The sequence below is a fragment of the Canis lupus genome, chromosome 3 (genome assembly GCF_048164855.1).
Source record: "Canis lupus baileyi chromosome 3, mCanLup2.hap1, whole genome shotgun sequence".
In the NCBI taxonomy this organism is placed as follows: Eukaryota; Metazoa; Chordata; class Mammalia; order Carnivora; family Canidae; genus Canis; species Canis lupus.
The window spans coordinates 38,469,433-38,496,415 of record NC_132840.1 but is presented as its reverse complement, the minus strand read 5'-3'; the positions used below and the strand labels follow the sequence as shown (position 1 = coordinate 38,496,415).

The window sequence follows — 26,983 nt, the reverse complement described above, 5'->3', positions numbered from 1 at the left end:
TCTTAGTTTTCTACTTATATGAACTAGTGTTTTGCTTGCATTCTAATCTCTGTATGCTTCATTCATCCAGTTAATATTTATTGGATGCCTACAACCACTTTAATTCTAGGACACTCATTTTTTTTACATTTTGTTTCTTTGAAATCAGTGACTCCTACAATCAATGGCATCTCACAATTCATTGGTAGCATTGTCTTTCTTACTTAGTGGTATATGAAATGATAATGCATCTTGCAATCCATGACTGCCATCCAAAGAAACGCAGATTGGGCCAGGTATCAAGCACCATGCTAAAAGCTGAGGATACCATAAAGGACAAAACAGGATGGTGCCCTGGCCCAGAGCTTCCTCAACTTTATCTGCAAGCAGGAGGAAGACTGATCAAACCAGCTGCTCCACCTCCTACACTCACATCTTCTCCTTTGGAATGCCCTCTTCTAGCTTCTCACCGTGTCCAGTGTAAAGGCCCAGGCGTGCTGCTCCTAACACTAATCCTGGCACGCCTATAACCCTCTACCCTTGCCTACCAGTCTCCAAGACTATGCTAAACACTTCAGGGAGAAACAAGGAAATACAAAGGAAATGAAGAATCCATACAAATGTTCCGGCTTACCTAGACTGGCCAGCCATCTCCCAGCCTTCACCCCATTCCAGCTAGCCCCAGTGACAAGACAGATTTCTCCATGGGGCTGGCCCAGCTCCGTAAGCCTCAGTTGCTTCCTTCTGACTCTATCTTCCTCAGCAGGGCACACATCTCAGGACATCTTATCACCCACTACCCAGACACCCAATTGATTTCCAGTGAAATCCAGAGGCAGAGGTTTACTCTGCAGCTGACACAGGGCTTTCTCCAGTTCTGTTTTCTGGATCCCTGACTTCATTAAACAGGAAAGTGCCCACCCTTCAGGAGAGCCCCTACCGCATATGAAGAGTGGAGCTTTACTATTAAACAATTAACTCCTCTGAGGCCAGGATCACGGCTAGATCCTGTGCAAACCCAGTGTGTGGCACACAGCAGGTACTCGATGAGTCTTTGTGACTCAGTGGATACCTTTAAAACCTAACCTGAGGGAATAATAAAAGGCATTACGTTTACTGTGGCCCTAGTGCTCTGTTTTACAGCTTCCTAATATTGCCATACTTTTAATCCCGACCTCAACTCTTGAAGATAATAATTACTAATATCATCCCCATTTTACTGGTGAAGAAATTGTGTTCTGGACAGGTAAAGTAACTTGCCACAATCTGTTGTATAACTAATAAGTAATAGAGTTGACAGCAATTCCATTCTCTCCGGCTCTTAAGTCCCCAACCATTCTCAGGGTGCTATATGGCCCGATTCTCCTCCATTTATTAAACGCCTATTTGCCAAGGCCCCTGCCTATGCTGTTTAAGACTGGCTACCTCAGAACTCAAGCTGCCCACCCACAGAGACTGACCCTTCCCCAGGCCAGGCTACCTCTCTCTGCAAAACCACCAGTTTCCAGACCATGTTACCAAGACTTCGGTCAGGAATGATCAAACCCGCAGAGACCAGGGCCCCACACCTCCCAGCATTGTTCACACACACCTCCCAGTTCATGTTTTTCCAAGAAATAGATCCTAATTAAATATTTCAGGTTCACCATGTTTCCCATTACTATAGTTTTAAGTGATCTCTTTGTGATTGTTTCCACACCTGGACCCTGAAAGCAGGAAAGCAAGTAAGTTCAAGCCCTTGGGCGGCTTCCCTGAAACTCGACCCTGAGAGTTTTAAAAACTCTGCCAGAGAATTTTCTGCAACTCATATCCCTTGCCTTCCCCCTCTATGCCCTTTGTTCCTGGGTCACAAGTCCTCTGCTGTGTCCTGGACTCAAACTGTATCCAGTTCCCCCTCTCCTCAAAAAATAACTGCAAAATAGAAAACATTCCATTTTCTAATTGGCCAAGAAAAAAAAAAATAATGAGTAGGATCTGTCTGTGTGTCGGGCACTTGCACATAGGCCTTAATCTCTTCCGAATGAAACTCAACCAAGCTGGTAAACCTATCACCATTCTATACTTCAGGGGGGATGGGGAAATTTGCCCGAGTCTTACCAACTGTAAATGGCAGCACCAAGATTTGAACCCCAGCCTCTATGGCCAAGTGTAGGGCTCTCTCCCCAACACCAACCTAAAACTGAAAACAAAATTCTTTGTTAACTTTTTCAATAACAAGTAGCAACAAATGTAGCAACAACTATCAATTATTAAACTCCGCTCTAAAAATCACCCACATGATTTTGTGATTCCATCTACTACTTGCAACATCTCTGCAAGGCAGGCAGTATAAGCTCATTTTCCAGTTAAGGAGACTAAGGTTCTTAGCAACGAAGGTGGTTAGGGTCACACAGTACAAAACCTGAAGAACTGGGACTCGAGGCTAAGTTGGAATGGCTGCAAAGCCCAATTTATGAGGTGAGGTTCAGAACTTTGGTTCTATTTCATTCTTTCTAGGCAAGGATGAATATTCTAAAAACAAATTACTGTTAGGGCTACGGGGATGGTGATAGGCAGACAGAAATGAGAACACAGACTGTGGGGACCACAAGAAATAAAACAATAGAGAAAAATTCAAGCTGTGCTGGACACGAGTCCTGGGACACCTAACTTGTCAGTCTGCAAGATCTTCAGAAGGCAGAAACAGCCTCCTATCCGAGTCCCCAGTATGGATGGTGATGTAAGAAAGACATTAGGGTTTGAAGTCAATGGCCAAGAAAGAATTCTTGAAACGTCTTTGGTGCAAAAAGGTGGTTTTATGAAAGCACAGGGGACAGGACCCATGAGGTGAGGGTCAGAAAGAACTGCGGGGGGGGGGGGGGGGGGGGGGGAATGAGGAGTGGCCCATTATAGACTTTCAAGTGGGGAGGGGGTCAGGGATAGCATAAGCCTCCCAGGTATCTTGGAAACAAGGTTTCCAGGATCTTGAAGGGGCTAGCTATTGCTGGGAAAGGTCATTTACTATTGTTTAGTAAAACCTGAGTCATGAGACCCTTCAGATGTATATCAGCAAGTCATATGCCTGGGGGATGTTTGCCAACACATATCTTGGGGGAGGTAGAGAGATAAAGGAAATTTCTAAAGGAATTTTTTATGTTAAAGTAGACTTACAGGATCCTGGGAGTCTGGTTAAGATTGCTTCTTGCCCTTAGCAAAGTATTAACATTGAGGCAGCTGAGTCCCTAGAGGAAGGTTACTCTACCTGTTTCAATGACTTGTCAATGGCTTTAGAGAGTAAGGAAATTTAATAATTTTTCTTCTGCCTTTGTTTCCCAAATCATTCCCATCTGAGCAATTTTGACCCTTAAATCTTTAAGGCTGCTGAGGGTAGAAGGTCTCATCTTCTGTAACTTCTTCCTGCTTAATAGGGCTAGAGAGATGTCCCTACCTATGGGTCAACACTGATCAGCTGGGGCTTATATAGATATAGGAGTTATGAAAGCAGAGGCCCTTGGAGTCAACTTGGCTTGAAGTTATGGCAGTGAAGGAGTCTCTGCACCAGGGAGAGACACATGGGAGAAAAGAGCAAAACAAGATTAGTATAAGAAAAAGAAAAAGAAGCGCAAATAAGAGTTCTTTGATAACTGATGAAAATCTTTCCCCAGTCCAGGAATTTAATCAACCATAAAAGGAAAGAGAGGGATTGTTTAAAGCACCATTTTGAGTATCCATGTCAGTTAGAAACACAGAAATATATTTGAGGTAATCAGGAACGTATACACAGCATTTTGTTTCTGTCATAGCACACGTTCTACCTTGTGTAGCAGTTAAAACATCTAATGCTACACTATTTTGTAAAACTGCTTTACACATTTGTGTTACTTTAGGATTTAGTAGAGAAATGCTATTTTGAGTGACACTTAGGGCTTTGACCATGTCCTTATTAAGAGCTTCCATGTGCCAAACAACCTGGTCCAGTCCCAAAGAGGGAACAAAGGTGAATGCCAGGTGGTCATACCAACGAGACACAGAAAGCATCCACCATGTTTTAAATTTGGAAGGTTGGCTGGGTTGGTAATGGATTTAATGCGTCCATGCATCCAGGCAAAACCCAGAGTACAACATAGTACTGGAAGTCCTAGCCTCAGCAATCAGACAACAAAAAGACATTAAAGGAATTCGAATTGGCAAAGAAGAAGTCAATCTCTCCCTCTTCGCCGATGACATGATACTCTACATAGAAAACCCAAAAGACTCAACCCCAAGATTGCTAGAACTCATACATACAGCAATTTGGCAGTGTGGCAGGATACAAAATCTATGCCCAGAAGTCAGTGGCATTTCTAGACACTAACAATGAGACTGAAGAAAGAGAAATTAGGGAGTCAATCCCATTTACAATTGCACCCAAAAGCATAAGATACCTAGGAATAAACCTAACCAAAGAGGTAAAGGATCTATACCCTCAAAACTATAGAACACTTCTGAAAGAAATTGAGGAAGACACAAAGAGATGTAAAAATATTCCATGCTCATAGACTGGCAGAATTAATATTGTGAAAATGTCAATGTTACCCAGGGCAATTTACACGTTTAATGCAATCCCTATCAAAATACCATGGACTTTCTTCAGAGAGTTAGGACAAATTATTTTAAGATTTGTGTGGAATCAGAAAAGACCCCAAATAGCCAGGGGAATTTTAAAAAAGAAAACCATAGCTGGGGGCATCACAATGCCAGATTTCAGGTTGTACTACAAAGCTGTGGTCATCAAGACAGTGTGGTACTGACACAAAAACAGACACATAGATCAGTGGAACAGAATAGAGAATCCAGAAGTGGACCCTCAACTTTATGGTCAACTAATATTCGATAAAGGAGGAAATACTATCCATTGGAAGAAAGACAGTCTCTTCAATAAATGGTGCTGGGAAAATTGGACATCCACATGCAGAAGAATGAAACTAGACCACTCTCTTGCACCATACACAAAGATAAACTCAAAATGGATGAAAGATCTAAATGTGAGACAAGATTCCATCAAAATCCTAGAGGAGAACACAGGCAACACCCTTTTTGAACTCGGCCACAGTAACTTCTTGCAAGATACATCCACGAAGGCAAAAGAAACAAAAGCAAAAATGAACTATTGGGACTTCATCAAGATAAGAAGCTTTTGCACAGCAAAGGATACAGTCAACAAAACTAAAAGACAACCTACAGAATGGGAGAAGATATTTGCAAATGACGTATCAGATAAAGGGCTAGTTTCCAAGATCTATAAAGAACTTATTAAACTCAACAGCAAAGAAGCAAACAATCCAATCATGAAATGGGCAAAAGACATGAACAGAAATCTCACAGAGGAAGACATAGACATGGCCAACACGCACATGAGAAAATGCTCTGCATCACTTGCCATCAGGGAATTACAAATCAAAACCACAATGAGATACCACCTCACACCAATGAGAATGGGGAAAATCAACAAGGCAGGAAACCAAAAATGTTGGAGAGGATGCAGAGAAAAGGGAACCCTCTTGCACTGTTGTTGGGAATGTGAACTGGTGCAGCCACTCTGGAAAACTGTGTGGAGGTTCCTCAAAGAGTTAAAAATACACCTGCCCTACGACCCAGCAATTGCACTGTTGGGGATTTACCCCCAAAATACAGATGCAATGAAATGCCGGGACACCTGCACCCCGATGTTTATAGCAGCAATGGCCACGATAGCCAAACTGTGGAAGGAGCCTCGGTGTCCATCGAAAGATGAATGGATAAAGAAGATGTGGTTTATGTATACAATGGAATATTCCTCAGCCATTAGAAACGACAAATACCCACCATTTGCTTTGTCATGGATGGAGCTAGAGGGTATTATGCTGAGTGAATTAAATCAATCAGAGAAGGACAAACATTGTATGTTCTCATTCATTTGGGGAATATAAATAATAGTGAAAGGGAATAGAAGGGAAGGGAGAAGAAATGTGTGGGAAATATCAGAAAGGGAGACAGAACATGAAAGACTCCTAACTCTGGGAAATGAACTAGGGGTGGTGGAAGGGGAGGAGGGCGGGGAGTGGGGGTGAATGGGTGACGGGCACTGAGGGGGGCACTTGGCGGGATGAGCATTGGGTGTTATTCTGTATGTTGGCAAATTGAACACCAATAAAAAATAAATTTATTATTAAAAAAAAAAAAAAAAACGGAGTACAGTGGCCTATCCAGCCTGGGGGAAGCCATGGACACAAGCTGGAGCCATGTAGCACTGGGTCCTGTTAGGAGACAGTCATCTAGTTCTGGATCTCCTTTAACTGCAGTCAAGATATCAAGTGCTATTCAGTTTTAAAGGACCATCTTTTGAATTTATGTAATAAAATACAGTCTGTTGTCATTTTCTAGGGATTAAGGGAGTCCAATCTAGGGAAAATTTCTCTTAGCAAAGTTTTTTGTCATCTCCGTGGCCTTTTTACCCAAATGAGTAATCCTGTTGTAAACCCTGTATTAACTTCCATTGGTTATTTTTGGGTATAAAGATTTTTTCCTTTATTATTAACAAGCCAGTCCTGTGCTTTTTTGAATATCCTTGTTCCTGGGCTATGTGAATTTCCTGGTCTGAACAGACTGGACTTATGGACTTTATTATGAGTTAGGATGGTAAAAGACTTAATATGGTTTATTTTGTGCTGTCTGCTTGGCTGCACAGTCTATCAAATTGTTTCCTTTAGATTCTAAGTCATATCGGGATCCCTGGGTGGCGCAGCGGTTTGGCGCCTGCCTTTGGCCCAGGGCGTGATCCTGGAGACCCGGGACCGAATCCCACATCGGGCTCCCGGTGCATGGAGCCTGCTTCTCCTTCTGCCTATCTCTCTCTCTCTCTCTCTCTCTCTCTGTGACTATCATAAAAAAAAAAAAAAAAAAAAGATTCTAAGTCATATCCTTTGATGTCCTTTGAGGTGAATTACAGCCACCTCTTTAGGCAGGTATACACCCTCAAGAAGAGTAAGGATTTAAGGCCCATACTTGATTGGGGAGTTATGGCTTGATAATAAGCCCTTTTTCTTCCAAATTGTTCCACGGGCATGTGGGACTAGGAAAGCATATATGGAGTCAGTATAAAAAAATAATTTTTAAGGCTTTAGCAATTTCAAAGCATGAGTGAGCACTATAGCACACCCCAGCTTTTCTTCTTCCCTTTTCCATGAAACTATTGCCATCAGTACACCAACTATTGTCTGCACTTTTGATAAGAGAACCTTTTAAATCTGGTTGACTAGAATAAACAAGATCAATAGCCTCTGAACAGGTATGTTCTATAGAGTAATATGATCAGGTCCAGGCATAAGGGCAGCTGGGTTTTTTTTTTTAATTTATTTATGATAGACATAGAGAGAGAGAGAGAGAGAGAAGCAGAGACACAGGCAGAGGGAGAAGCAGGCTCCATGCCAGGAACCTGACGTGGGTCTCGATCCCGGGACTCCAGGATCGTGCCCCGGGCCAAAGGCAGGCACGAAACCGCTGAGCCACCCAGGGATCCCCGCAGCTGGGTTTAAAGTCTGAAAGGTTTCAAGTATATTTCAGGCATCTCTATAAGTATAGCCTACTATTTAATAAGTTGGCCTCCCATCTTCTATTGGTGGCTTTTGGTCTCTAAGACCAAAATGATGTGAAGTCATTACAGTCAGGGACTGTCCCGTAGTGAGCTTTGAGGCTCCTTTTACCAGGAGGGCTGTTGTATGCTTAGCTAAAGCCTTTTTTAAAAAAATTATACCTCAACAGAGGTGACTTCTAGGATAAATATGACTAAGAGATAAAACTATCAGAAGCCCATTTTGTCTGAGGTCCAGCCTAATTACACGAAATCACTGACAAGTGGGAGAAGACTTGTCTCAAGAGATAGGGGTATCCGCAAGTGCATCATCAAATCTAATCACAAATAAAGTGGGGCCATCCACTATCTCCACAAGCCTACAATTAACCCTATGGAGTGGGGTATACTTTGGCTTCTAAGGAGTGATTCTATCATCCCAGCCATACAGAATTGGTCAAGGTGCTAGTTGAGGTATAGAATTGTTGAGGAATCAATCCCATTTTTTAAGCTGTTCAAAATAATCATGCCTATGGGGTCCTGTTAATATCCCCACAGAATAATAAGCAAAGAGACTATCTATACATGAGCTATTATGGCAACTTCCCTAAGTTTACTTCAAGTTGTCAAGCTTAGGCAAAACAACATTCAAAGACAAGCAGAACTAGGATTTAATCTGCAAAGGTATGTTACCAAAACATAATTTTTCTCTTTAAAATTGCCCTTACTTCCAGACATAGCCAAACCAAGACTAATTTTTTACTAAACAAGTCCAATTTTAACAAACCTGGTCTAATTACTTTACATAAACTCACCAAGAATAATGATTATCATATAAATCTTTCAGAATCTACTTTGCTGGAACTTTTTATAAGGAATCTCTAGGTTGAATTCAGTAGCCTCTCCAGGCCAGAAGCCAAGCCAGGTACTTGCCATCAGACATGCCTACAATACCTGTAGATGTGGGTGGATTCCTCTTCTTGAGGTCCCAAATATATCCTGAGATTCCTGCACCTGCCAGGAAGTGACATTCTTCACTCACCTCATGAGGCTGCTGGGAACTCTGTAAGCAAGGTATCAGGCCAACAGTTCCAAGGGGCTTTATGACTCCATGTTTCATAAAGACAACTTTAGTTTCTTAAAGCTCTTTGGTAATATCTGAGGCCAATGCATGTCTCTTAAATATGATATTCTAGTCAAAGCCTTGGTAAAATAACCAATGTTTCAAATGATGTCCTGTTACAAGAACAGATTCTTATTGAACTTATGCAAATGTATTGCCATGGAAGAAAGAATTGCCATGGAAGAAAGAATACTTACTGAGAGACCTTTGAATTTCAGAGGGTTCAGGTAGAGAAAAAAGTTAAATGTCTCAATTTGTTCACAAATGTATACTTTACCATGTTCCTGTAAGCCAGAAATATCTTAAGAGAATGTTCTCTTAACCTGAAAGGGTAAACATTAGAGAACCAGCAATGTTTCAAACAAGAGGTACAAAACTATAATCATCTTTTTAGTTCATTTAGTCCTATGCTGAACTAGTTCATGTTCAGTTTGAATATAGCTTTTTAGTTAGTTCGGGAAATTCCTACCCTAGAATTCCTTTTTATTAATCTCCTTGAAGATGTAACTCATGTTGCAAGGGAATAAGAACAATTATAAATAACAAAAATTCAGAAATGGACCTTGTTAAAGATCTGATATGAGAGTTCATTATGATGCCAATGACAAGAACCAGTTATTCCTGTGACACATGACATTTCAATAATCAAAATATCAAGTGATGACCTTATACCAGAAGGTAACATACCAAATAAACAAGCCTAATTAGTCAACAAGATTTCATTCATGGTTTAAATCTTGGGGAACTTTATTAAAACCTTAGAAAGTTTTAAAGCACATGCATAAAGAGGATTAGGGATCCCCAAAGATAAAGGCAAAACAGAGAAAACAGAGAAACTGTTTTTTCTGGGCAAAGAAAAGAGCAAACAACTTTGTTCACGTTTTTTTTTTTTTTTTTTTTGAAGAGCAGACCAACAATTCAAGAAAATTGTCTTTTAACAGAGAGAAAGCAGACTTTCAATCTTATACCGCTATACTTTTAAAATCCATTCATTTCAACCTTAGTCCTTAAGGAAGGATCACACCTAAAGGATAAACACCTAAAACTCCTTTCCAAAGATTTCCCTTGACAAACCTTCTGCAACTTTCCTTCACATTCAAATTTTGTCCCAATCCATTTCTTTCCAAATAATCAGTCTCATTTAGAACAAAATTACCTTATTTTACCTTCAATAAAAATGCATTCCCATTCCTTCTTTCTTACATATCTCCTACTTTTGCTTCCCTTATTCCCATCAGTCTTAATTACATTTAGCAAAATTCTGCACTTAGAAACTTTAGTCTCCAGTGTAAACTAGTAGTAACCAATTGTGAATTATTACACCAGAACTCTTTAGATAGCAGATTTATGAATCAGTTAAGCACAAAGAATGTTTTCTAACAGTCTTAAATATCCTTAGTCTCTTTGCAATAAGAAGTCAAAAGCACAAAACTATGTCCAGTAATCAATGCTTTAGCACTTTATTCTTTTGGAAAAGACCTAAATGTCCAATGAATTCAATCCCATTTATCATCCAAGCAAAACTTTAGTTTCAGGTTACCAAAGATTTTGAAAGCTATCTTAACAATTACCCAAGAAATCTTTGTAATTAACCATAATTTTAAGTCATCTCTGCTAACAAATTACAAAAGAAATACTATGAGCTTATTTGGCCTTCAAAGAATAAAAATTTTACATTTAATGCTAATTAACTTTAAAGACATGTCTATCTTAAACCAACAAAGGTAAATTAGTTTCAATACAGATTACGTTCCACCTGGATCCTCCCCAGTGTCAATTTTTATCAGACCCTAGTGGGGAAATCTAGAGTAGGTGGTGTTAGGTCCAAGGGGCTGCTCTTCTTTGCTCCGTGATAGAGAGGGGAGAAGAAGCCATGGTGCCGGAGGTGCCAAGAATGGCATAGGAACCAGCAATACAGGCGTCATGCACCCAGGGTGGTGCCCAAGCAAAAAGTGATGGATGAGAAGGCAGAAGAGGTAAAGTACTGCCAGAAGGCAGAGAGAGGGTCCCAGTTCTAGAACTTGTCAGGTCTAACAGAGGAGCAGATGCCATGTTTTCCCACCAACAAGGGGGGAACAGGCAGTCCATGTTGGGCTTAGAGAAACAGGGAATTTCCTCCCAAACAAAAGGAGTTTCAGTAGCTACCTGGGAATATTCCTTAAAGTCCCTGTCCTGAGGTAGGCTAACCACAGTTGGCTTCAATTATAGCCATTAACCCAGGAAATGAGTGAGGGAGAAGCCCCCACATTGATTAGGAGGTGGAACTGTGAGAGAGAGAGAGAGAGAGTCAGAGTTCCCTTTGTCTGGGATAACCTGTTTCCTCCAGCAACCTGGGTTGATTTGGAGGAGGCTTATTTAGATAACTATCATCCAATATGTCCAGAGGGGGGTTACTAGCCAGACACATTTGGGCAAACACATTCTGCCCTGTTTCCTGCAGAAGAGATCTAATTGACAGATCCTACTGAGGCCATGCAGTGTTACAGGAGCTCAGTCCTTTCCTAAATTTTGCAATCCAAATTGTTTCCAGTGTGTTAAAAGGCATCCCTGGGTAGAGTCCTTGGGGATTGAATAAGAGCCTACTGAGGCCATGCTCCTGGAAAAGTAGAGAAGGTCCATTATGAAAAATCTTACCCTGACTCCCAGGTGGTGTCCCATGCAGGGTATGTCAAAGATTCCATGTGTCAAAAGTGATTAGAGGCATCCCTCAAACAAAAATTGCTATTGATCACCATCCTGCCTTACCACAAAGGCATTACTGCAGTAAAAGGCCCTGTTAGAGGGAGGCCAGCATCCCTCCCCTTCCCCATCGCATCCTAGGCTACAGACGGGTGCCTGGTGAATGGAATGAAATACTGTGCCCTGCCATCCTATGCCCTGAAGCCCGCTTTATCACCTGCTGTGAGGGGCACACCTTATTTCCTATGCCCTGAAGGTTGCATTATTGCCCTGCCTTTTTTAGCCCATGGAGAACCCTAGAAAAGTTTTACAAGGGGAAATTACCCAATTTTATAATTTAGTAGAGAACACTGACAGAAGACAGTAAAGATAGAAATCCACCGCAATCTAAGTGACATTCTAACCCATGTAGTCCTTATAGCTAACTTCCCGAAGAAATGGTCCCCAGTTAGGTTTTAATTCCATTGGGTACTGGTTTCGGCCAGCTCCCAGTGGAGGTCCTGCGGCCAGAAGTGAGTAGACCAGGGATGTGAAGGGGGTCACAATAGATCAATCAGGAGGAAACCTCCCATGGGAGTCTTAAGATTGGCAGACTCTGGTGACTTAAGTGGCTGTCCCTTGCCCAAGACAGACAACTTTGTTATAAGGATAGGAATAAAGAGAGGGCATCAAGTTTCTGGGTCTTATTACCATCTCGGCCAGAGTACTAACTTCCAGCCAAATACAAGCTTTCTCCTCCCCATAGAATAGCCACAGGCTACAGACTGAGCCTACGCAATCCACATGAAAGTGTTCCAATGAGACCACACCCCTTGAAAAACTCCTGAAATACTAGTAGATGAAGAGGAGAGAAAATACTCACCAATTTTGCAACGTGGCTCAGAGTCCAGATGAGAAAATTCAAAGTCCTTTGTGGTTGCCAAATAATGTAGGAAAGACATTAGGGTTAGAAGCCGACAGTCAAGAGAGATTACTTGAGATGTCTTTGGTGCAAAATGGTGCTTGTATTAAAACACGGGGACAGGACCTGTGAGCAGAAAGAGCTGCACCAGGGTCATGAGGAGTGGCTCATTATAGACTTTCAAGTTGAGAGGGGGTCAGGGATAGCATAAGCCTCCCAGGTATCTTGGAAACAAGGTTTCCAGGATCTTGAGGGGGCTAGCTATTGCTAGAAAAGCTCATTTATAACTGTTCAGTAAAACCTGAGTCATGAGACCCTTCAGATGTATATCAGCAGGTCATATGCTTGGAGGATGTTTGCCAGCACATATCTTGGGGGGTAGAGATAAAGGAAGTTTCCAGAGAAATTTTTATATGTTAAAGTAGACTTACAGGATCCTGGGAGTTAGGCTAAGATTGCCTCTTTCCCCTAGCAAAGTATTAACATTAAGGCAGCTGAGTCCCTACAGGAATGTCCCTCTGCCTGTTTCAAGGAATTGTCAACAGGCTGCAGACTGTAGGGAAATGTAATAATTTTTCTTCTGCCTTTGTTTCCCACATCAGACAGGACTCATTTTTAGCCCCTACTGATGATCAAAATACTGTTCCTATGATAAATATATGGTTCATTAAATAATAGCTTGTATAAATATTATTAGTAATGTGCCACAGGAAACCACAGACTTCATGGCTGATTCAACAAACATGCAAGTTGCTCAAATGTAGCATGAAAAAGAAAGAGGGACGTGGACTGAGAGGCTGTTCTTTGCAAAACTGTTTCAGCAATTCTAAAAAGCTTGGTCAATGCTACAAATATTGTGCTGAAAACCCACCATTTGGGAGTTGCTCTCATATTTTTCCTTCTTCCTTTTCCCCTACATAACTTCATACCAATAATATTGTTTCCTAAGGCTACGATCCTCCAGAGTAGGTGAGCTTACCTTCAGTCCTATTTCTTAAAAAGCCACTCCTCCAGGAGCAATTAGGTGACAGTGTGCACACAAACAGTCCCAGGGATCTGAGAGGGAACTCAATATCCTCTTAAAACTGATCTTTGGACTCTGCTGGGAGCTCAGGTACAAGAGTCCCACACTATTTACTTAGTTAGTTGTATTACAAGCAGACAGTTACTAAGTTTGGAAAGAAAAAGATAAGCAGTAAGTATGCCTGTCCACTTCACTCTTCTAACAGAACTAAACAGCACTTCAAACAAATCACACGTGCTGTAGGATGGCAAGAAAGTTTGGGATGGGAAGTAAAGAGCTAATCTGGTAATAAAAGCTGGTTGTCTATTGGTTTTACCAACAATATACATGGGAGAAAAACATTACAAGTTGCTCACAGTTACCTCATCTCTTAAAATGAAAGGCGGTCTCCTACTGTTCCAATATCATCATATTTTTTGATTCACTGATATCATTGAAGCGTCATCATATTTTTTGATTCACTGATATTATATCATTGAAGCATCATCATATTTTTTGATTCACTGATATTATATCATTGAAGCGATTAGCATAGCACCTGATGTATGGTATATGCGTCATAAACAGCAGCAATTATTAGGGCAATTATTATGTCCCTTTCAACACCAAGTCACGTCTGGACACCTGCAAAATACATTGTCTATACCTAGGTGTTCTGACTGTATCTAACATCTCAAATTCCAGTAAACAAAGCAAATATTAAGTGCTTTCTCTGTGCCAGGACACTAGGAATAGGAAGCTGAAAAATATCCGATTTTTAGAGCTGACAATTTAAAGTAAGAATCTGATTTTTGAAAATCAAATGGTAATGACTCAAATTATTCCTAGTTTTTGTACCTTGAGCTAAACTGAATGCACCTAGTAAAATTACATATGGCAATAAAATGGCTTCATGCTGCCAACAGAATCCTTGCCACATTCTCGGGGCCAAGCATCATATTCCAACACCACCTTTCCCCACACAATGCAGAGATGATGGCTGGAAAAAAGGAAGTACCTATTTACTGTTTTCATCACTGTTCCAACCACTAGATCAGAAACTCAGTACTTTTCAGGATACTGAGAATCTTCATGCTCTGGACAAAGCCCATTTTCAAATATGTAAGCAAGAGGTGACTCAAGGAGGTGTGTAGTATTAAATCAGACAGTAAAAAGGTTGGCTGTTCTTTTAATACAAAGTTGGATTCCAAAAGGCAGAAAAGTCAGAACTCACCAAACCCCCCTGCCTGCCTCACAATGTGGCAGTCACAGCATCCAAACCAAGCCAGTTCTGGATGTTAGCCAAAACCACCACCCTCCACAAGCCACACAGGCAAGATGCAACAGCTGACACAAATACAAAATCCAACCATGCTGAGGACAAATGCATAGTATAGGCCCTAAAGAAATCATGGATGGAAAATCTGACTCATGAGAAGACATCCCCAAACTCCAACAACAAACAGTGCCTTAAGAGCAGATGAAACTTTGCATCTTCCACACCCTCTTCTGTAAAACACTGCTGGCTCCCTCTTCTTTTCAGTCCTTGTGATTCAATAAAGCAACTCCTCATTTGTTATAATGCCTTCCAAGCCCTTTATAATGCTCCACCAAGCTATTCTCTTTGCAGGGGAAGGGTGAAATGATGCCCCATTTCTTTTTTTTTTTTTTTTTTGATGCCCCATTTCTAACACCCATCAAGGTTTCTCCCATTTGCAGATGAGGATGCTGAAATTCTGTGAGGATCAATCTCCAGCCGATGGTCACAAAGCCAGGAGAGAAAGGAGGCCATATTCAAATTCCAGTCCATCTAAGCCACAGCAGGGCTCTTGGTACTCTCCCTGAAATAGCTTGGCTTTCCATACGGACCAAGTTGCCTTTATCTTGTGCAAACTTAGAATGCCCTTCCAAGTCTGTTTATCCTAGGAAACCTTCTTGGACCTCAAATCATTAGATATGGCTTCTCCCTGCTCTGATTCATAAAGACTACTTTATGTCAAATTAATGCTACTGTAAGAAACACTAGATGGTAACTGAGAATGTTTTGCCTGCTACTTGCTTGTACTTGCCAATAAGCACAGTGTAGCTTAATACAGTAACAGGGCAAGTACTGGGGTGTGGGGGAGGGGAAGATTGTTAATGTATAATATAGTCCAATACCTTTTAAAATACAAAGTCTCTAAGGACTCTGCCCCTGGTGAGTTCCAGAAGCACTATGAGCCAGCCTGGCATCTGTGTGAGACACTCCACTCCTCCTCCAGGATAATCTCCCTCCTTGACCAGACACATATGTGGAGAGCAGAAGGAAGACAGAGACACTCTTCAGACAAGGGGTCTCTTCTGAGTTAGTCTATCTTCTATGAATCCAATTTACACTGAGTTCACTAAGAGCCATAGTACAAAGCCGAAGGTCTCTCACTCTCATACCAGGACCCTGGAAGCAGAAAAAAGGCAAAACAGGCAGAAAGAGATTGAGGGCTGGCATCCTGATTCTAAATGCAAAGTTATAATATTTTTTTAAGATTTTATTTATTTATTCATGAGAGACAGAGATGTAGGCAGACGGAAAAGCAAGCTCCCTGCGGGGAGCCCAATGCAGACCTCGATCCCAGGATCCCAGGATCATGCCCTGAGCCAAAGGCAGATGTTCAACCAATGAGCCACCCAGGTGCCCCCAAAGTTGTAATATTTTAACCCCAATATGTCATCATTTACTAAGCCAAGCCCATAACAGGGAAAACTGTGTACAAATTTCGTTATTTATTATTACATGGACTCTTTCTGGAATATGAATTCTTGACCTCCGAATTCTGAATAATTTAAGTATATATTCAGTTTCTCTCCCTCAGTCACTTTCTTCTCCAAGGGGCTGCTGTTGATTTGCTGACATAATTAACTATGAAATGATTTTCTACAGAACCAGAGCTTCAAAGCAAAACCGTTATCATTAGCATACTGGCCGGAATCCATGGCTTTTCCGAGAAAAATCACTCAAATTAAAACAACAGAAGAACCCACCAACCTCAGTGACTGCTGTCAGATGTCAGCAAAGTCAGGGAAGGCTCAGGGCAGTATTAGCTAGAGCAACAAAATCCCTTCCCCACACAATCCTCCACAATTCCCTCCCTCAGAGTCCATACTCAGACAGAAGCTGGCTGAGGTCTTTGGCCTCTTCTTGTGTTTACCTATTTATGAAGCATGACCAAGTGGATTTAAGGTCCAAGGTGAAAGGCATAAAGAATGAGTTATTTGAAGATTAAACTTTACACTTGGGGAACTAGACAGTGCCATTTCACAAACAGGCCCTGTCGAAATTACCAAGAAGTACGGGACAAGCTCATATTGCTGACCACAGCAATGCTGCTCCTGCCCAAAATAAGCTCAAAGACCTCTGGCTCCTGCCTGCATCTCTAACCTCACCCCCCAACCACCTCCCTACACACACCCCACATCTCAACCTCCTATACTCCATCCCTAAGAGCTGTTAGCAATCCTGTTCATGAAGGTTGGGCACTTTTGTTCATACTGTTCCCTCTTCCTGTAATGCAAAGGAATACAGACTTGCAGTTCATAGAAAAAGAAATAAAGCAAATACATATGAACCTTTAGCCTTACAAATAATGGAGAAAATGCAATAGAAAACAATATAGTTTTACATGTAACAAATTGGCAAAAATTGAAAATATTGATACTACCCAGTTTTGCAACAATGTGGGGGAAAATAGGCAGTTTCATACAGTTTTAGTGGCAGAGTAATGGGTTCAGCCTTCTCTAGAACAATCTGGCACTATCTGTCCTTTTTTTTTTTTTTAACTTAAATTCAATTATCCAACATAAAGCAGATAGTTTCAGATGTAGTGTTCAATGACTTATCATTTGCATATAAAACACTCAGTGTTCATCACATGTCCTCCTTAATGCCCATCACCAAATTACCCCGTCCCTCCCACCCATCTCCCCTCCTTCAACCCTCAGGTTTTTTTCCTATAGTTAAGAGTCTCTCATGGTTTGTCTTCCTCTCTGATGATTTCCCATTCAGTTTTCCTTCCCTTACCCTATGATCCTCTGCACCATTTCTTATATTCCACATATGAGTGAAACCATATAATTCTTTGATTGACTTATTGCACTCAGCGTAATATCCTCCAGTTCCATCTACACCCTTTCTGATGGCCGAGTAATCTTTCATTGAATATATATATATACCACGTCTTCTTTATCCATTCATCTGTAGATGGATGTCTTGGCTCTTTCCACAGTTTGGCTATTGTGAACATTGCTGCTATGAATGTTGGGGTATAGGTGCCCCTTCAGATCACTACGTTTGGGGTAAATACCCCAGGATATTGATAAATACCTAGTAGTGCAATTGCTGGGTCATAGGGCAGTTCTATTTTTTTAAAAAAATCGACCATTTTACCCAGCAGTTTAACTTCTAAGAATTCATGGATTGGCGAAAGATATATATATATATATATATATATATATATATATATAAATGTACATGACAACATGTTTTTGCCAAGGCAAGAGCACACTCATAAAACCTCTGGAAACAAATTAACTGTTTATTAATAAGGGACTTGCTAAAACTTCTACATAAGCAGCTATTAAAACCAATGACAAGGGGCTAAAGAAAAATGCTAATGTTATTAAATAAGAGTATGTTCTTAGAGACTTCAGTATAACCCCATTTGTGTTTTGTTTTGTTTTGTTTTGTTTTAAGAAGACAGACTATCAGTGGTTCTCAAACAGTGGTCTCCAGCAGAACACTATCAGTATCACCAGGGAATGAGCTAGAAATGCAAATTCTCAAGCTCCAGCCCAGATCTATTAATTCAGAGAGACTCTGAGAGTGAGGCTACAAAAGCCCTCCAGGGGATCCTGACCATTGCTACTGTTGGGAGGTCCAATGCATTGTATAAAGACTTAACACACAAGATTCAGGAAGAACACACAAACTCCTGCTTCTGAAGGGACACTCAGGGAAAAGAAAAGTTGTGGAAACTTGGAGGGCAATCTCTATCTTCCCCTCTCCGCTGTTTGAATTTTCTCAATGAGCAGTTCTTACTGTAATAATAATAAGAAAGATCTTCTGAGCAGAGCTCTGCTTTGTATGGTTCCCATTGTCTACACCTCACTCTCGTCCATGGGATCAACCAAACCACCTAATCTCTCTTAAGTGAGCTATCCTTTCAAATGCTTTGAGATGATTCTTGTGACCTCCTATGGGTTGTCTTTCCTCCATGCTATAGACTTCTAGTTCCTCTAAGCTTTCCCCCATGTTCTGGCTTTTTCTAAAATAAAAGGGATGAGGCGCACTCAATACATTTAATAAGAATGATCTTGACACTCATGTTTCTATCTGATATTGTGCAGAGCTGACCTAAGTGAACAGCACACAGTAAGGTCTCTACCTGCCTGGAGAACCCCCAGGATACAACATAGCCTGGGACAGATCAGCAGCCCATTCAGCCCAATATCCAACCTCTGACACTAATATCAGAATAATTTGTTCAGGAGAAAAGGGAAAGGGAGCTCGAATATTTTCACAAACTGTCTATGATAGATGGCTCTGAAGGAGCCCCCATCAAGTACTCTAGTCTTCTCTTCCTAGATCCCTAAAATTAGTGTGACCTGTGTTTTATCAGAATGTATCTTCACATGAATCCAAATGTTTCCTTAATGTATTCTGAGCCAAGCCTCATCTTGGATCAATAAATTTCTCATGAGTGCTTACTCTGTGTGCCAGGCACGGCATCAGTGACATAGGGCGTGTCCCTGCTAATCCTCCCAACAACCCCAGAGGAGTCCATGCTTAGAAAGAGGGTAACTAAGGTTCTGTGCACTTGGGTTACTTGGCCACCATCACAGAGCCAGTAAAAACCAGAGAGGGACTTTCTTTTTTTTAAGATTTTATTTATTTATTCATGACAGATGAAGAGAGAGAGGCAGAGACATAAGCAGAGGGAGAAGCAGGCTCCCCATGGGAGCCTGAAGCAGGACTCAATCCCAGGACCCTAGGATCACAACCTGAACCAAAGGCAGACACTCAACTACTGAGCAACCCAGTTGCCTCCTGGAGAGGGCCTTTAATCCTATGCCTCTGCCACCAGGTCACAGAATACTTTTAAACATTCTAACAGTAGCCCCCTTCTGAGAGTAGCCTCATTCTAACATCAAAGTTGGTCAGTAATTCTATAATCTCAGAATTTGGTCAACTACACCGAGACTGGTCTGTTGAAATCACTCTTAATTTTACAGAGCACCTTCCTCTCAGTCTTCGTTCCCTATGACCCACCAGTAACTGAGTCCTTTTTTAATCTCTCTATCCCATGGCCAATTTAGCAAAACACAAGCTACTCAGCTGCCAGTCTGGTCTGCAAGAGGCCCAAATCCAGATGGCCAAGGGACTGGTAACACATTGAGCCTGAATGATTTCTACCTCATTTCCCTACTCTCCCTAAACCCATCCCACACATATATCACTGTGTATGTACCCACTGTTTGAACTCTGCTTCCTGCATATTGATAAGGGCCTCCTCAATAATTAAAGATGATGAAGGAGGGGGTGGTTATAGGAGTCTCCTGAGAAAAGTATACCTAGTTTGGGAAGAAATTCTCATCATTTCTCTCTCACATGTCTAACCTACTTCTCCCAGACATACTATTCCTTTTCTCCTCCCTCTCAGCAAGTGGCATCACCAACCACCATGATATTTAGCCAGGTATCTAGAAGCTATCATGATTCCTGTACAGGTTATTCTCAGCTTCCGCCTCTCCCTCACTATATACTCAGATCCTTTTCTGCCTACTCTGTGTCCTTGGGACTATAGTCTGGATCTCTAGGTGCTCCAACCCTCTGTCCTCTAGTTGGGTTGGTCAATGGACAGCACTAGCAGAAGCCTTCAAGGAGGAAGAAGATTAAGGTCAGGACTCCCTTTATTGGGAGATGAACTGAATTACCTGCATCTCTTAAACTAAGCAATGAATTCTCTCAAGGCAGCTTTCTGCACATAGTTTCTCCTTTGGGGTTCTGGTAACCATTCCTCACCTTGCCCCTTAAAATAGAAGGATAGAACAATCCCACTATTATTAGCCCCAGGCATTCAGGCTGCCCCCTCATCTCTCTAAATAGTTCCTCTACTGACAATTATCCTAAATGGAGGATGTCTTCTATTTCCTTTTGACTACTTCTTGCACTGTGCCCTTTTAGGCTGCAAGAAGTAAAAGTGGTCCCATTATTACTGATGCCTGGATACTTCAAAATCCCTTCCTCATACCCTCAAATAGTACCTTCTCTAAATTTTCTTCTGAAATTCCATTTGAAGACCTCCCTATTAGCTAAGATGGAGTAACAGAAACCATATTCACCCTCCCACGAAAAACACCTTAAAGAAAAGAAACAAAATATAGGAAACAAGGGTTCTCAAGACACTGGACATTAGGCAACAAAGTACAGTGATCCCAGCACAGTGGGGGAAATTGAAGTGTCCTAAAATGGCTCAAGTTTAATACGAGAGACTATAGCACAGGAAGCAGAAATCCAGGCCAAGTCCTGCAGTCTCCCCAAGTTGAGGAGACAGAGCCAGGAGTTTGCAAAAACAGGATGTCAGACTTCTTGGGGCAAAGTACAAGAAAGGAGCGAGTTGCACAGAGAGTGAATTCCACAGAACTGCAAAGGATGCTCCTCAAGTATTCAGTAGAGTACCAACCACTGTATGCATGTGAGGAAACCATCCAAGCCAGAAGCTCCTAGAGTGAACAATCAGTGGACTTCACACAGGGCCATGAATAGTGCCTATTCACATCAGCCAGACTGGAAAACCTTATAATTGATAGGGCACTAGGTACAGTACACAGAAGGGTTTTACCTCAGCAGGGAAGATGAATTAGCCCTGGTCCCACCTAACAAAGCTTAAAGCAAGACTCAAAAGAATCCAATGGTTTCTTAATACCTTACACATGCCCCAGAACAAGGTTCAAGTTTATTTATAAAAATACAAAAATATCTACCATCAAACAAAGTAAAAATATACAATGTCTGCTATTCAATCAAAATTTACCAGGTGCACAAAGATGCAAGAAAAGACTACCCAGAATGAGAAAAATCAATGGGCACTGACCTAGAATTGACACATTTGATAGGATTAATAGACATAGATATTAAAACAGCTACGATACCTGTATTTCATAGGTTCAGAAAGCTAGAGGAGAGACTGAACTTGAAAGTTCAGACATGGAAGGTAAAAAAGACTCAAGCTGAAATGCTAAAAATGACAACTAAGATATCTGCAATGAAAAACTGACTGTATAGGATTGAACAACATGGAAAAAAAGATTAGTGACCTTCAAGATACAATAACAGACACTATCCACTAACAAAGAAAGAAAAAAGATTTTTTTAAATATAAACAGAGCATTGGTGAGCTGTTAAAAAACAAAACAAAACAAACAAACAAAAGAACTTCAAGTTGGGACACCTGGGTGATCTGTGGTTGAGTGCCTGCCTTCTGCCCAGGGCATGATCTTGGGGTCCCAGGACAGAGTCCCACATTGGGCTCCCTGCATCAAGCCTGTTTCTCTCTCTGCCTATGTCTCTGCCTCGCTCTCTGTGTCTTGAATGAATGAATGAATAAATGAATGAATGAATAAATAAATAAATAAATAAATAAATAAATAAATAAATAAATAAAACTTCAAGTGGCATAACATATGTGAAATGGGAATCCCAGAAGGAAAGACCAAAGAGCGGGTCAGGAGCAATATGTGACGATATAATGGATAGAAATATTCCAAATTTGATGGAAACTATAAACCCACAGAGTCAAGAATATCAAGGAACCCCAAGCACAAGAAATATGAAGAAAACTAACCCAACAAACATCAGATTCAAACTGTTCAAAATCAATGATTAAAAAAATCTTAAAAGTAGTTTGTGGGGAGGGGAGGTGACAATAGGCACAAAAGAGAGATAAATATTAGAAGCACAACAGATTTCTCATCAGAAATAATAATGTAAACTATGAGACAATAGAGTAAGATCTTTGAAATACTGAAAGAAAATCTTCAGATCTAAAATTCTGTACCTTGTGAAAAAAGAACTTTAAAAACTGAAGCTTTCTCAAAAAAAAAAAAAAAAAAAAAACTGAAGCTTTACTAAAGACTAATTCAGACAAACAAAAGATGGAAAAAAAAATCACCAGCAGAACTGCATCACAGGAAGCAGAGGAGAAAAATGATAGCACAAGGAAATCTGGATCTATAAAATGCAACGAAGAGCACAAGGATAACTATGTGGGTACATACAAAGACTTTTTCAAAATTACTTGCATGTCTTAAAAAGATAACTGACTGCTTAAAACTAAAATAACCAAAAAAAAAAAAAAAAAAAAACTAAAATAACCACATATCATGGGGCTTAAAACTATATAAAAGAAAAATGTACAACATAAAACAACAGTAGCACACAGGCCAGGAGGCAAGAATTATTAACATACTGTTATAAGGTTCCTGTATTATATGTTAAGTGGTATAATCCCATTTGAAAGTTGAATCTGATAAATTAAAGATGTATACTCTAAACCCTAAAGCAACCATTAAAATAATACAAAAAGAAAAAGTTATGCCTAATAAGCCAATAAAGGAGGAAAAAAATGAAATTAAAAAAAAAAAAAACCTAATCCAAAAGGAGGCAGAAAGAAGAGAATAAAAAGAACAAAGAACAGATGGAACAAATAGAAAAGAAAGAAACAGCTAGATGGCATATTCAAAACAAACCATATGAATAATTAAATTATAGTATAAATACCCCAATTACAAAGCAGAAATTATCAAGCCTTACTTAGTTACCCAGCCTAACTATATGCTGCCTATAAGAAACCCACTTTAAACATAAAAAACACATAGGTTAAAAGTAAAAAGAAAAAAAAAAAAAAGATTTGCCATAAAACAGCATTCAAAAGAAAGCTAAATCATTATCATACTAAGCAGATTTTAGAGCAAAAAAAATACCAGGTATAATGACTAAGTAGATTTCTGAGAAAAAAATATTATCAGAAATCAAGAAATAATAAAAGGGATGATTCATCTAGACTACCTAACAATCCCAAATATTAACACATCTAATAACTGTGTCAAAATACATAAAGCAAAATATGATAGGAGTGTAAGGAAATATGCTTATACTCAGAATTATCCTAAGGGATTCAAATACCATTCTCTCAATAATTGATACAGTACATAGAAACAAAATCAGCAAGGATCAGTAGTTAATAAAGTTGACATAATTGATATGTAAAAAGCACCCTACCCAACAAGAGCAGAACATGCACTGTTTTCGAGTACACACCGAACATTTACCAAGATACATCACATTCTGGGCCATAAAACAAATCTCAAGACAATAAAAGGATTCAAATCATACCAAAGTACATTCTGTGACCACAACAAAATTGTAAATCAATAATAAAAAGTGGAAAGTCCTCAAATATTTGGAAACTGAATAACACACTTCTATCTAACATGGATCAAAGAAGACATCTTAAAAAACAAAGTATTTTAACTGAATGGAAATAAACATATAGAAAAAGTTATGGGATGCATTTGAAGCAATAAATTTATAGCATCAAATGCCTATTAGAAAAGTCATCTCAAATAAATAATCTTAATTTTCACCTTAAGAAATTGGAAAGAGAATAGTAAAAGGAACCCAAAGTTAGCAGAAAAAAGGAAATAAAAAATTTTAGAGGAGAAATCAGTAAGTTAAAAAAAAAAAGAGAGAATATAGAAAATAAATAAAACCAAAAGCTGATTTTTTAGAAGACCTATAATCTATAAAATTAATAGATTTTTGTGGGATGCCTAAGTGGCTCAGTGGTTGAGCATCTGACTTCAGCCCAGGGCGTATTCCCAGAGTACTGGGATCGAGTTCCGCATCAGGCTTCCTGTATGGAGCCTGCTGCTTCCTCTGCCTATGTCTCTGCCTCTCTGTCTCTCCTAAATAAATAAATAAAATCTTTCTAAAAAATTAATAGATTTCTGGACAGAATGATCAGAAAAATAAAGAAAAAGGATAACAATATTAGGGTTATCTATTTTAGGAATGAGGGAGATGAAATCACAACAGATTCTATAGATATTAAAATGATGAGGGACTATTGTAATTTAGTATGTACAAATTCTTTAAAATACAGAAATTATCAAACTTCATTCAAGAAGAAACTGATCTGAATAACCTTATAATACTAAATTGAGTTCTCCCTCTTCTCCACAAAAAACAAACTCCTGGCATAGATTCATAGGTGAATTCTACCAAGCACTTAAGAAAGAAATAATACCAATTCTATACTAACTCTTCAAAAAAACTGGAGTAAATATTTTCCAACTCATTTTATGAGGTCAGAATTATCTTGATAATAAAATTTAACGATACAAGGAAACAAAACTGTATTAATATTTATCAACATAGATGCAGAAATTCTTAAATTTTAGCAAATAAAATCCAACTAAATATAAAAAAAAAGTAATAATAGGACATGACAAAGTGGGATTTATCTCAGGAATACAAAATTTTACATCCAAAAAAAATCAATGAATGTAATTCATTATATTGAGGTTCTTTTTTTAAAGATCTTAATAGAGAAAAAAAAGCAACTGACAAAAATACAACATTTATTCTTCATTTTAGAAAAAAAAAAAAAAATAGAAAATACAATATGTCTCAGCAAAGAAGGAATAGACTGGAACTTCCTAAGCCTTCCCAAAAGGTTTCCACAAAAAATGTTCAACCAGTATATACCATAGTTAACGATGAAAAGATGTTTCTCCCTAAAATCAGAAACAAGACAAGGTGTCTGCCCTCATCACTTCCTTGCAACAGTGAATAATGGTTCTAGCCAGTGCACTATAGCAAGAAAATGAAATAAAAGGCATCTACATTGAAAGACATAAACTGTCATTTATTTACAGACAGCATGATCACCTACCTAGAAAATCTGATGGCATCTACAAAAAAGCTATTAGAACTGATAAGTAGCTTAGCAAGATTGCAGGATACATGACCAATACACAAGCAGCAACAAACTGGAAGCTAAATTTTAGAAGATAATTTCATTCACAATGGCATCATAAAATATGAAATGCCGATAGATAATCTGACAAAGATGTTCAGGATCTAGTTACTGAAAGCTACAAAACATTGCTGAGAAAAATTACGGAAGACCTAAGTAAATAAACAGATACACTGTCCATGGATCAGAACACTCAATCTTAAAGATGTCAATTTGCCCCCAAATTAACATATAGATTCAATGAAATTCCAATTAAAATCTAAACAGGCCTTTTTTCTGAAATTGACAAATGACTATTAAGTTAATATGGAAATGTAATGACCAAGAATAACCAAAACAACTTTTGAAGATGAAGGACCTACTCTACCTGACTTCAATACTTGATGACTACAGTCATCAAAATGATGTGGTATTGGCATTAAAACAAAGAGATCACTGGAACAAAATAAAACATCCAGAAATGGACCTACATGTATATGTAGACAGTTGGTTTTAACCAAAGGCACAATGGAGAAAGGATAGGCTTCTCAGCAAATGGTGCAGGAAATATTAATGACATGTGTGAAAAAATTAACTTTGTTCCATATCTGGTGCTACAGATTAACTTAAAATAACAAAATGGATTGTGAATTTAATGTAAAACCAAAACAATCAAGCTTCTTAAAAAAAAAAAAACAAAATATTTGAGAGCTCAGGCTAGTCATGACTTCTTAGACACAATTACCAATACTGTGATCTATAAAAGAATAAATTGATAAAGCAGACATCATCAAGATTACAAACTGACAAATTAGACTTCATCAAAACTGAGAACTCTGCTTGTGAAAAGACACTGTTAAGAAATGGTAAGCCAAAAAAAAAAAAGAAATGGTAAGCCATGCCACAACATGGGAGAAAATATTCATAAATCACAGGGGAGATAAGGAAATTGTAATGAGTACATAAAAAGCTCTCAAAACTTAGTAAGCAAAGTCTTTTTTTTCTTTTTTTTTTTTTTGTTAACAAATGAACAAAAGATTTCATAAATACCTCACCCAAGAAGATATAGGTAATATATATGAGCAAGTAAGCACATGACAAGAAGCTTGAAAATATTAGTCATTAGGGGAATGTACATTAAAACCCCCCAGAAAGAGGTCTCCACATATTAGAATGGATAAAATTTTTTAAAAAGGGACTATACCAAGTGCTAGAGCAATTGGAAGTTTCACATACCACTGAAGGGAATGTAAAATGGCACACTTTTTTTTTAATTCAATTAGCCAACATATATAGTAGTACATCATTAGTTTCTGATGTAGAGTTCAACAATTCATCAGTTGCATATAACACCCAGTGCTCATCACATCATGTGCCTCCTTAATGCCCATCACTCGGTTACCCTATTCCTCCACCCACCTCGCCCCCAGCAACCCTCAGTTTATTTCCTATAGTTAAGAGTCTCTTATGGTTTGCCTCCCTCTCTGATGACTTCCCGTTCAGTTTTCCTATGATTCTCCACGCATTCCGCATATGAGACCATATAACAACTGTCTTTCTCTGATTGACTTATTTCTCCCAGCCATCACATCACTTTGAAATATGGTTTCTTAAAAAGTTAAACATATACCTGCAATGTGAACTAAGCCATTCCACTTCTAGGTATGGGCGTATGAAAACA

General features: G+C 39.4%; 1 protein-coding gene across 17 annotated transcripts in view; it reads right to left on the bottom strand.

Moving 5' to 3' along the window:
- The window catches only part of FGGY (FGGY carbohydrate kinase domain containing), a 413,650-nt gene that overhangs the window by 383,304 nt on the left and 3,363 nt on the right, over positions 1 to 26,983 (bottom strand). For 5 of the 17 annotated variants that reach the window (XM_072820442.1, XM_072820457.1, XM_072820444.1 and 2 more), the window contains exon 2: positions 2,077 to 2,158. The exons of 10 other annotated variants lie outside the window; for them this stretch is intronic. The gene's annotated coding sequence lies outside the window, so the exon portion shown is untranslated. Of the gene's footprint in view, positions 1 to 2,076; positions 2,159 to 12,210; positions 12,257 to 13,228; positions 13,390 to 26,983 lie in introns of those variants that run through there. 2 more of the 17 variants (XM_072820445.1, XM_072820447.1) reach the window with 2 other exon arrangements.